Source organism: Patagioenas fasciata, unplaced genomic scaffold, assembly GCF_037038585.1.
Source record: "Patagioenas fasciata isolate bPatFas1 unplaced genomic scaffold, bPatFas1.hap1 Unplaced_100, whole genome shotgun sequence".
In the NCBI taxonomy this organism is placed as follows: Eukaryota; Metazoa; Chordata; class Aves; order Columbiformes; family Columbidae; genus Patagioenas; species Patagioenas fasciata.
Window position 1 is genome coordinate 70,219 of NW_027288512.1, and position 11,703 is coordinate 81,921.

An 11,703-nucleotide genomic window follows, 5' to 3' on the forward strand; every position below is an offset into this window, starting at 1 on the left:
TTCAGGATGTCACAATGGGCCCGGGGGACAAAGGGGGTCCCCAGGATGTCACAATAGGCCCTGGGGAAAAAGAGGGCTCCCCAGGATATCACAATGGGCCCTGGGGACAAAGAGGGGTCCACAGGATGTGCACAATGGGCCCTGGGGACAAAGGGGGCTCCCCAGCATATCACAATGGGCTCTGGTGACATAGGGGTCCCCAAGATGTCACAACGGGTCCTGGGGACAAGGGGGGTCCCAAGGATGTCACAATGGGCACTGGAGACAAAGGGGGGGTCCCCACGGTGCCACGATGGGCCCTGGGGACAAGGGGGTCCCCAGGATGTAACAATGTGCCCTTGGGACAATGGGGGCTCCTGCGATGTCACAATGGGCCCTGGGGACAAAGGGAGGCCCCAGGATGTCACAATGGACCCTGGGGACAAAAGGGGTCCCCGGGATGTCACAATGGGCCCAGGGGACAACGAAGCATCCTGGGACGCCACAATGGGCCCGAGGAAAAAGGGGGGTCCCCAGGTTGTTCACAATGGGCCCTGGGGACAATGGGGGTCCTGGGATGTCACAATGAACCCTAGGGACAAAGGGGGTCCCCAGGATGTCACAATGGGCCCTGGGGATAAAGGGGACTCCCCAGGATGTCACAATAGGCCCTGGGGACAAAGGGGGTCCCCAGGATGTCACAACGGGCCCTGGGTACAAGGGGGGTCTCACCCTGTCACAATGAGCACTGGGGACAAAGGGGGTCCCCAGGATGTCACAATGGGCACTGGAGACAAAGGGGGGGTCTCCACGGTGCCACAATGGGCCCTGGGGACAAGAGGGTCCCCACGGTTTCACAATGGGCCCTGGGGACAAGGGGGATCCCCGCCCTGTCACAATGGGCCCTGGGGCCAAAGGGATCCCCAGGATGTCACAATGGGCCCTGGGGACTGCGGGGGGTACTAGGATGTCACAATGGGTCTTGGGGACAAAGGGGGTACCCAGGATGTCACAATGGGCCCTGGGGACAATGGGGGGTCCCTTGAAGGTCACAATGGGCCCATGGGACAAAGAGGGTGCCCACGGTGTCACAGTGGGCCCTGGCGACAAAGGGGGATCCCCAGGATGTCACAATGGGCCCCGGCGACAAAGTAAAATCCTGGAATGTCACAATGGTCCCCAGTGACAAAGGCGCTCCCCATGGTGCCACAATGGGCCCTGGGGACAAAGTGGGTCCCCAGGATTTCACAATGAGCACTGGGGACAAAGGGGGGTCCCAGGATGTCACAATGGCCCCTGGGGACAAGGGGGGGTTCCCATGGAGTCACATTGGGTCCTGGGGACAACGAGGCGTCCTGGGACGTCACAATGGGACTTGGGGACAAAGGGGGTCTTCCACAGTCTCACAATGGGCCCTAGAGACAAGGGGAGATCCCCAGGATGACACAATAGGCCCTGGAGACAAAGAGGAGTCCCCCTAAATGTCACAATGGGCCCTGGGGACAAGGGGGGTCCCCATGGTATCACAATAAGCCCTGGGGACAAAGTGGGGTCCTGGGATGTCACAACTGGCCCCAGTGACAAAGGGTGTCCCCATGGTGCCACAATGGGCCCTGGGGACAAAGAGGGTCCCCAGGATGTCACAATGGGCTTTGGGGACAAGGCGGGGTCCCCAGGATGTCACAATGGGGTCTTGGGACAAAGGGGGTCCCCAGGATGTCACAATGGTCCCTGGGGACAATGGGGGGTCCTGGGACATCACAGTGGGCCCTGGGGACAAAGGCGGTCCCAGGGTGTCACAATAAGCCATGGGGACAAGGGGGGTCCCCAGGATGTCAGAATGGGCCCTGGGGACAACGCGGGGTCCTGGGATGTCACAATGGGCCACGGGGACAAAGGCGATCCCCATGGTGTCACAATGGGCCCTGGGGACAAGGGGGTCCCCAGGATGTCACAATGGGCTCATGGGATAAAGGGGGTACCCACGGTGTCACTATAGGCCCTGGGGACAATGGGGGGTCCCCACGGTGCCACGATGGGTCGTGTGGACAAGGGGGTCCCCAGGATGTTCACAACGGGCCCTGAGGACAAAGGGGGTCCCCACGGTGTCACAATGGTTCCCTGGGGACAACTTGGGGTCCTGGGATGTCACAATGGGCCCTGGGGACAAAGGCGGTCCCCAGGATGTCACAATAAGCCCTGGGGACAAGGGGGGTCCCCAGGATGTCACAATGGGCACTGGGGACAAAGGGGGTACCCACGGTGTCACTATAGGCCCTGGGGACAACGGGGGGTCCCCACGGTGCCACGATGGGCCCTGGGGACAAGGGGGTCCCCAGGATGTTCACAATGGGCCCTGGAGACAATGGGGTGTCCCCAGGATGTCACAATGGGCCCTGGGGACAAAGAGGGTCCCCAGGATGTCACAATCGGCCCTGGGCACAAAGGGGGGTGCACATGGTGTCAAAATGGGCCCTGGGGACAAAGGGCGTCCCCAGGATGTCACAGTGGGCCCTGGGGACAAAGTGGTCCCCATGGTATCAGAATGGGCCCTGGGGACAAAGAGGGGTGCCCTGAATGTCACAATGGGCCCTGAGGACAAAGGGGGGTCCCCAGGATGTCGCAATGGGCCTTGGGGACAATGGGGGGTCCTAGGATGTCACAATGCGCCCGAGTGACAAATGGGGTCTCCATGGTGTCACAATGGGACCTGAAGACAAAGGGGGTCCCCTGAATGTCACAATGGGCCCTGAGGACAATGGGGGTTCCTGGAACGTCACAATGGGCCCTGGGGAGAAAGGGAGGTCCCCAGGATGTCACAATGGGCCCTGGAGACAATTGGGGGTTTTGGGATGTCTCGATGGGCTCTGACGACAAGGGGAGGTGCCCATGGTGTCACAATGGGTCCTCAGTGACAAGGGGGGTCCCTATAGTGTCACAATGGGCTCTGCAGACAATGGGGGGTCCTGGGATGTCACAATGGGCACCAGTGACAAAGGGGGTCGTCATGGTGCCACAATGGGCCCTGGGGAGTAAGTGGGGTCCTGGGATGTCACAATGGGTCCTGGGGACAAAGGGTGATCCTTTGATGTCACAAGGGGCCCTGGAGGCAAGGGGGTCCCCAGGATGTTACAATGGGCCCTGGGCACAAAGGGGGGTCCCCATAGTGTCACAATGGGTCCCCAGTGACAAGGGGGTCCCCACGGTGCCACGATGGGCCCTGGGGACAAGAGGGGGTCCCCATGGTGTCACAATGGACCCTGGGGTCAAAGGGGGTTCCCAGGACATCACAATGGGCTCTGGGGACAATGGGGATCCTGGGACATCACAATGAGCCCTGGGGACAAGGGGGGGTCCTGGGACGTCACAATGGGTCCTGGGGACAAAGCGGTTCCCCAGGATGTCACAATGGGCCCCGGGGACAAAGCAGGGTCCTGGGACGTCACAATGGGCCCTGGAGACAAAGGGATTCCCCAGGATGTCACAATGGGCCCTGGGGACAAAGGGGGTCCCCACAGTGTCACAATGGTCCCTGGGGACAAAGGAGATCCCCACAGTGTCACAATGGGCCCAGGGGACAAAAGGGGGACCCCAGGATGTCACAATGGGCCCAGGGGACAATGGGGGGTCCTGGGACGTTATAATGGGCCCTCGGGAAAAAGGGGGTCCACATGGTGCCACAATGGGCCCTGGGGACAACGGGGGTCCCAGGATGCCACAATGGACACTGGGGACAAGGGGGTCCCCAGGATGTCACAATGGGCCCTGGGGACAACGGTGGCTCCTGGGATGTCACAATGGGCCCTGGGGACACAGGTGGTCCCCAGGATGTCACAATGGGCCCTGGGGACAAAGTGGGGTCCTAAGATGTCACAATGGGCACTGGGGACAAAGGGGGTCCCCATGGTGCCACAATGGGCCTTGGGGACAATGGGGTCTCCCCAGGATGTCACAATGGGCCTTGGGGACAAAGGGGTGTCCCCTGAATGTGCATAATGGGCCCTGAAGACAAAGGGTGGTCGCCGGGATGTCTCAGTGGGCCCTGGGGACAATGGGGTGTCCTGGGATGTCACAATGGGCCCCAGTGACAAATGGGGTCTCCACGGTGTCACAATGGGCCCTGGAGTAAAGGGGCGTCCCCAGGATGTCACAATAGTCCCTGGGGACAAAGAGGAGTCCCCTGAATGTCATAATGGGCCCTGAGGACAAGGAGGGTATCCACGGTGTCACAATGGGCCCTGGGGACAATGGGGGGTCCTGGGATGTCACAATAGGCCCTGGGGACAAAGGGGGTCCCCATGATTTCACAATGGGCCCAGGGGACAATGGGGCATCCTGGGACGTCACAATGGGCCCTGGGGACAAAGGGGGTCTCCATGGTGTCACAATGGCCCTGGGGATAAAGGGGGACCCCAGGATGTGTATAATGGGGCCTGGGGACAATGGGGGGTCCTGGGATGTCACAATGGGCTCTGGGGACAATAGGGGGTCCTGGGACGTCACAATGGGCCCTGGAGAAAAGGGGGGGTCCTGGCATGTCACAATAGGCCCTGGGGACAAAGGGGGTCTTCAGGATGTCACAATGGGCCCGGGGGACAAAGGGGGTCCCCAGGATGTCACAATAGGCCCTGGGGAAAAAGAGGGCTCCCCAGGATATCACAATGGGCCCTGGGGACAAAGAGGGGTCCACAGGATGTGCACAATGGGCCCTGGGGACAAAGGGGGCTCCCCAGCATATCACAATGGGCTCTGGTGACATAGGGGTCCCCAAGATGTCACAACGGGTCCTGGGGACAAGGGGGGTCCCAAGAGTGTCACAATGGGAACTGGAGACAAAGGGGGAGTCCCCACGGTGCCACGATGGGCCCTGGGGACAAGGGGGTCCCCAGGATGTAACAATGTGCCCTTGGGACAATGGGGGCTCCTGCGATGTCACAATGGGCCCCGGGGACAAAGGGAGGCCCCAGGATGTCACAATGGACCCTAGGGACAAAAGGGGTCCCCGGGATGTCACAATGGGCCCAGGGGACAACGAAGCATCCTGGGACGCCACAATGGGCCCGGGGAAAAAGGGGGGTCCCCAGGTTGTTCACAATGGGCCCTGGGGACAATGGGGGTCCTGGGATGTCACAATGAACCCTAGGGACAAAGGGGGTCCCCAGGATGTCACAATGGGCCCTGGGGATAAAGGGGACTCCCCAGGATGTCACAATAGGCCCTGGGGACAAAGGGGGTCCCCAGGATGTCACAACGGGCCCTGGGTACAAGGGGGGTCCCACCCTGTCACAATGAGCACTGGGGACAAAGGGGGTCCCCAGGATGTCACAATGGGCACTGGAGACAAAGGGGGGGTCTCCACGGCGCCACAATGGGCCCTGGGGACAAGAGGGTCCCCACGGTTTCACAATGGGCCCTGGGGACAAGGGGGATCCCCGCCCTGTCACAATGGGCCCTGGGGCCAAAGGGATCCCCAGGATGTCACAATGGGCCCTGGGGACTGCGGGGGGTACTAGGATGTCACAATGGGTCTTGGGGACAAAGGGGGTACCCAGGATGTCACAATGGGCCCTGGGGACAATGGGGGGTCCCTTGAAGGTCACAATGGGCCCATGGGACAAAGAGGGTGCCCACGGTGTCACAGTGGGCCCTGGCGACAAAGGGGGATCCCCAGGATGTCACAATGGGCCCTGGGGACAAGGGGGGGTTCCCATGGAGTCACAATGGGTCCTGGGGACAACGAGGCGTCCTGGGACGTCACAATGGGACTTGGGGACAAAGGGGGTCTTCCACAGTCTCACAATGGGCCCTAGAGACAAGGGGAGATCCCCAGGATGACACAATAGGCCCTGGGGACAAAGAGGAGTCCCCCTGAATGTCACAATGGGCCCTGGGGACAAGGGGGGTCCCCATGGTATCACAATAAGCCCTGGGGACAAAGTGGGGTCCTGGGATGTCACAACTGGCCCCAGTGACAAAGGGTGTCCCCATGGTGCCACAATGGGCCCTGGGGACAAAGAGGGTCCCCAGGATGTCACAATGGGCTTTGGGGACAAGGCGGGGTCCCCAGGATGTCACAATGGGGTCTTGGGACAAAGGGGGTCCCCAGGATGTCACAATGGTCCCTGGGGACAATGGGGGTTCCTGGGACATCACAGTGGGCCCTGGGGACAAAGGCGGTCCCAGGGTGTCACAATAAGCCATGGGGACAAGGGGGGTCCCCAGGATGTCAGAATGGGCCCTGGGGACTGCGGGGGGTACTAGGATGTCACAATGGGTCTTGGGGACAAAGGAGGTACCCAGGATGTCACAATGGGCCCTGGGGACAATGGGGGGTCCCTTGAAGGTCACAATGGGCCCATGGGACAAAGAGGGTGCCCACGGTGTCACAGTGGGCCCTGGCGACAAAGGGGGATCCCCAGGATGTCACAATGGGCCCCGGGGACAAAGTAAAATCCTGGAATGTCACAATGGTCCCCAGTGACAAAGGCGCTCCCCATGGTGCCACAATGGGCCCTGGGGACAAAGTGGGTCCTCAGGATTTCACAATGAGCACTGGGGACAAAGGGGGGTCCCAGGATGTCACAATGGGCCCTGGGGACAAGGGGGGGTTCCCATGGAGTCACAATGGGTCCTGGGGACAACGAGGCGTCCTGGGACGTCACAATGGGACTTGGGGACAAAGGGGGTCTTCCACAGTCTCACAATGGGCCCTAGAGACAAGGGGAGATCCCCAGGATGACACAATAGGCCCTGGGGACAAAGAGGAGTCCCCCTGAATGTCACAATGGGCCCTGGGGACAAGGGGGGTCCCCATGGTATCACAATAAGCCCTGGGGACAAAGTGGGGTCCTGGGATGTCACAACTGGCCCCAGTGACAAAGGGTGTCCCCATGGTGCCACAATGGGCCCTGGGGACAAAGAGGGTCCCCAGGATGTCACAATGGGCTTTGGGGACAAGGCGGGGTCCCCAGGATGTCACAATGGGGTCTTGGGACAAAGGGGGTCCCCAGGATGTCACAATGGTCCCTGGGGACAATGGGGGGTCCTGGGACGTCACAATGGGCCCTGGGGACAAAGGCGGTCCCAGGGTGTCACAATAAGCCATGGGGACAAGGGGGGTCCGCAGGATGTCACAATGGGCCCTGGGGACAAAGGGGGGTCCCCATGGTGCCATGATGGGCCCTGGCGACAAGGGGGTCCCCAGGATGTCACAATGGGCCCATGGGACAAAGGGGGTACCCATGGTGTCACAATGGGCCCTGGGGACGACTTGGGGTCCTGGGATGTCACAATGGGCCCCGGTGACAAAGGGGGTCCCCGTGGTGCCACAATGTACCCCTGGGACAAAGGGGGTCCCCAGAATGTCATAATGGGCACTGGGGACAAGGGGGGTCCCCAGGATGTCACAAGTGGCCCTGGGGAGAAGGGGGGTCCCCAGGATGTCAGAATGGGCCCTGGGGACAACGCGGGGTCCTGGGATGTCACAATGGGCCACGGGGACAAAGGCGATCCCCATGGTGTCACAATGGGCCCTGGGGACTGCGGGGGGTACTAGGATGTCACAATGGGTCTTGGGGACAAAGCGGGTACTCAGGATGTCACAATGGGCCCTGGGGACAATGGGGGGTCCCTTGAAGGTCACAATGGGCCCATGGGACAAAGAGGGTGCCCACGGTGTCACAGTGGGCCCTGGCGACAAAGGGGGATCCCCAGGATGTCACAATGGGCCCCGGGGACAAAGTAAAATCCTGGAATGTCACAATGGTCCCCAGTGACAAAGGCGCTCCCCATGGTGCCACAATGGGCCCTGGGGACAAAGTGGGTCCCCAGGATGTCACAATGGGGTCTTGGGACAAAGAGGGTCCCCAGGATGTCACAATGGGCTCTGGGGACAATAGGGGGTCCTGGGACGTCACAATGGGCCCTGGAGAAAAGGGGGGGTCCTGGCATGTCTCAATAGGCCCTGGGGACAAAGGGGGTCTTCAGGATGTCACAATGGGCCCGGGGGACAAAGGGGGTCCCCAGGATGTCACAATAGGCCCTGGGGAAAAAGAGGGCTCCCCAGGATATCCCAATGGGCCCTGGGGACAAAGAGGGGTCCACAGGATGTGCACAATGGGCCCTGGGGACAAAGGGGGCTCCCCAGGATATCACAATGGGCTCTGGTGACATAGGGGTCCCCAAGATGTCACAACGGGTCCTGGGGACAAGGGGGGGTCCCAAGGATGTCACAATGGGCCCTGGGGACAAGGGGGTGTCCCCAGGATGTCACAATGGGCCCTGCGGACAAGGGTGGTACCCACGGTGTCACAATGGGCACTGGGCACAAGGGGGGGTCCCTATAGTATCACAATGGGTCCTGGGGACAAGTGGGGTCCCCTGAAAGTCACAATGGGCCCTGGGGACAATGTGGGGTCCTGGGATGTCACAATGGGCCCCAGTGACAAACGGGGGCCCCTGAATGTCACAATGGGCCCTGGGGACAAGGGGGTGCAGAGGATGTCACAATGGGCCCTCCGGAAAATGGGGGGTCCTGGGACATCACAATAGGCCCTGGGGACAAGGAGGGATCCCCAGGATGTCACAATGGGCCCTGGAGACAATGGTGGGTCATGGGACGTCACAATGGGCCCTGGGGACAAGGGTGGGTCCCCAGGATGTCACAATGGGCCTTGGGGACAAGGTGGTCCCGAGGATGTCACAATGGGCCCTGGGGACAATGGGTGGTCCTGGGATGTCACAACGGGCCCTAGGGACAATGTGGGGTCCCCAGGATGTCACAATGAAGTCTTGGGACAAAGGGGGTCCCCAGGATGTCACAATGGGGCCTGGAAACCAGGGGGGGTCCTGGGATGTCACAATGGGCCCCAGTGACAAAAGGGGTCCCTATGGTGCCACAATGGGCCCTGGGGACAAAGGGGGTCCCCTGGATGTCACAATGGACTCTGGGGACAAGGAGGGTCCCCAGGATGTCACAATGGGCCCTGGGGACAAAGGGGGTCCCCACGGTATCAGAATGGGCCCTGGGGACAAGGGGGTGTCCCCAGGATGTCACAATGGGCCCTGCGGACAAGGGTGGTACCCACGGTGTCACAATGGGCCCTGGGCACAAGGGGGGGTCCCCATAGTGTCACAATGGGTCCTGGGGACAAGTGGGGTCCCCAGGATGTCACAATGGGCCCTGGGGACAATGTGGGGTCCCCTGAATGTCACAATGGGCCCTGGGGACAAGGGGGTGCCGAGGATGTCACAATGGGCCCTGGGGACAATGGGGGGTCCTGGGACCTCACAGTGGGCCCTGAGGACAATGGTGGGTCCCCTGAATGTCAAAATGGGCCCTGGGGACAAAGAGGGGTCCGCAGGATGTCACAATGGGCACTGGGGACAAAGGGGGTGTCCCCAGGATGTCACAGTGGGCCCTGGGGACAATGGCGGGTCCTGGGACGTCACAATGGGCCCTGGGGACAAGGGGGGGTCCCCTGGATGTCACAATGGGCCCTGGGGATAAGGAGGGATTCCCAGGATGTCACAATGGGCCCTGGGGACAAGGGGGGATTCCCAGGATGTCACAATGGGCCCTGGGGACAAGGGGGTGTCCCCAGGATGTCACAATGGGCCCTGCGGACAAGGGTGGTACCCACGGTGTCACAATGGGCACTGGGCACAAGGGGGGGTCCCTATAGTATCACAATGGGTCCTGGGGACAAGTGGGGTCCCCTGAAAGTCACAATGGGCCCTGGGGACAAGGGGGGGTCCCCAGGATGTCACAATGGGCCCTGGGGACAAGGGGGTGCAGAGGATGTCACAATGGGCCCTGGGGACAATGGGGGGTCCTGGGACATCACAATGGGCCCTGGGGACAAGGAGGGATCCCCAGGATGTCACAATGGGCCCTGGGGACAATGGGGGGTCCTGGGACGTCACAATGGGCCCTGGGGACAAGGGGGGGTCCCCAGGATGTCACAATGGGCCCTGAGGACAAGGGCGTGCTGAGGGTGTCACAATGGGCCCTGGAGACAATGGGGGGTCCTGGGATGTCACAATGGGCCCTGGGGACAAGGGGGGGTCCCCAGGAAGTCACAATGGGCCTTGGGAACAAGGGGGTCCCCCAGATATCACAATGGGCCCTGGGGACAATGTAAGGTCCTGGCCTGTCACAATGGACCCTGAGGACAAGGGGGGACCCCAGGATGTCACAATGAAGTCTTGGGACAAAGGGGGTCCCCAGGATGTCACAATGGGCCCTGGGGACAAAGGGGGTCCCCACGGTGTCAGAATGGGCCCTGGGGACAAGGGGGGTCCCCTGAATATCACAATGGGCCATGGGGACAATGGGGGGTCCTGGGATGTCACAATGAGCCCTGGGGACAAGGGTGGTACCCACGGTGTCACAATGGGCCCTGGGCAAAAGGGGGGGTCCCCATAGTGTCACAATGGACCCTGGGGACAAGGGGGTGCCGAGGATGTCACAATGGGCCCTCGGGACAATGGGGGGTCCTGGGACCTCACAATGGGCCCTGAGGACAATGGTGGGTCCCCTGAATGTCAAAATGGGCCCTGGGGACAAAGGGGGGTCCGCAGGATGTCACAATGGGCACTGGGGATAAAGGGGGGGTCCCCAAGGTGTCACAATGGGCCCAAGTGACAAGGAGGGTCCCCACGGTGCCACGATGGGTCCTGGGGACAAGGGCGTCCCCCAGATGTCACAATGGGCCCTGGGGACAATGGGGTTGCCCAGGATGTCACAATGGGCCCTGGGGACAATGGGAGTCCCCAAGGTGTCAGAACGAGCCCTGGGGACAAAGTGGAATCCTGGAATGTCACAATGGCCCCCAGTGACAAAGGGGTTCCCCATGGTGCCACAATGGGCCCTGGGGACAAAAGGGGTCCCCAGGATTTCACAATAGCACTGGGGATAAAGGTGGGTCATGGGACGTCACAATGGGCCCTGGGGACAAGGGTGGGTCCCCAGGATGTCACAATGGGCCTTGGGGACAAGGTGGTCCCGAGGATGTCACAATGGGCCCTGGGGACAATGGGTGGTCCTGGGATGTCACAACGGGCCCTAGGGACAATGTGGGGTCCCCAGGATGTCACAATGAAGTCTTGGGACAAAGGGGGTCCCCAGGATGTCACAATGGGGCCTGGAAACCAGGGGGGGTCCTGGGATGTCACAATGGGCCCCAGTGACAAAAGGGGTCCCTATGGTGCCACAATGGGCCCTGGGGACAAAGGGGGTCCCCTGGATGTCACAATGGACTCTGGGGACAAGGAGGGTCCCCAGGATGTCACAATGGGCCCTGGGGACAAAGGGGGTCCCCACGGTATCAGAATGGGCCCTGGGGACAAGGGGGTGTCCCCAGGATGTCACAATGGGCCCTGCGGACAAGGGTGGTACCCACGGTGTCACAATGGGCCCTGGGCACAAGGGGGGGTCCCCATAGTGTCACAATGGGTCCTGGGGACAAGTGGGGTCCCCAGGATGTCACAATGGGCCCTGGGGACAATGTGGGGTCCCCTGAATGTCACAATGGGCCCTGGGGACAAGGGGGTGCCGAGGATGTCACAATGGGCCCTGGGGACAATGGGGGGTCCTGGGACCTCACAGTGGGCCCTGAGGACAATGGTGGGTCCCCTGAATGTCAAAATGGGCCCTGGGGACAAAGAGGGGTCCGCAGGATGTCACAATGGGCACTGGGGACAAAGGGGGTGTCCCCAGGATGT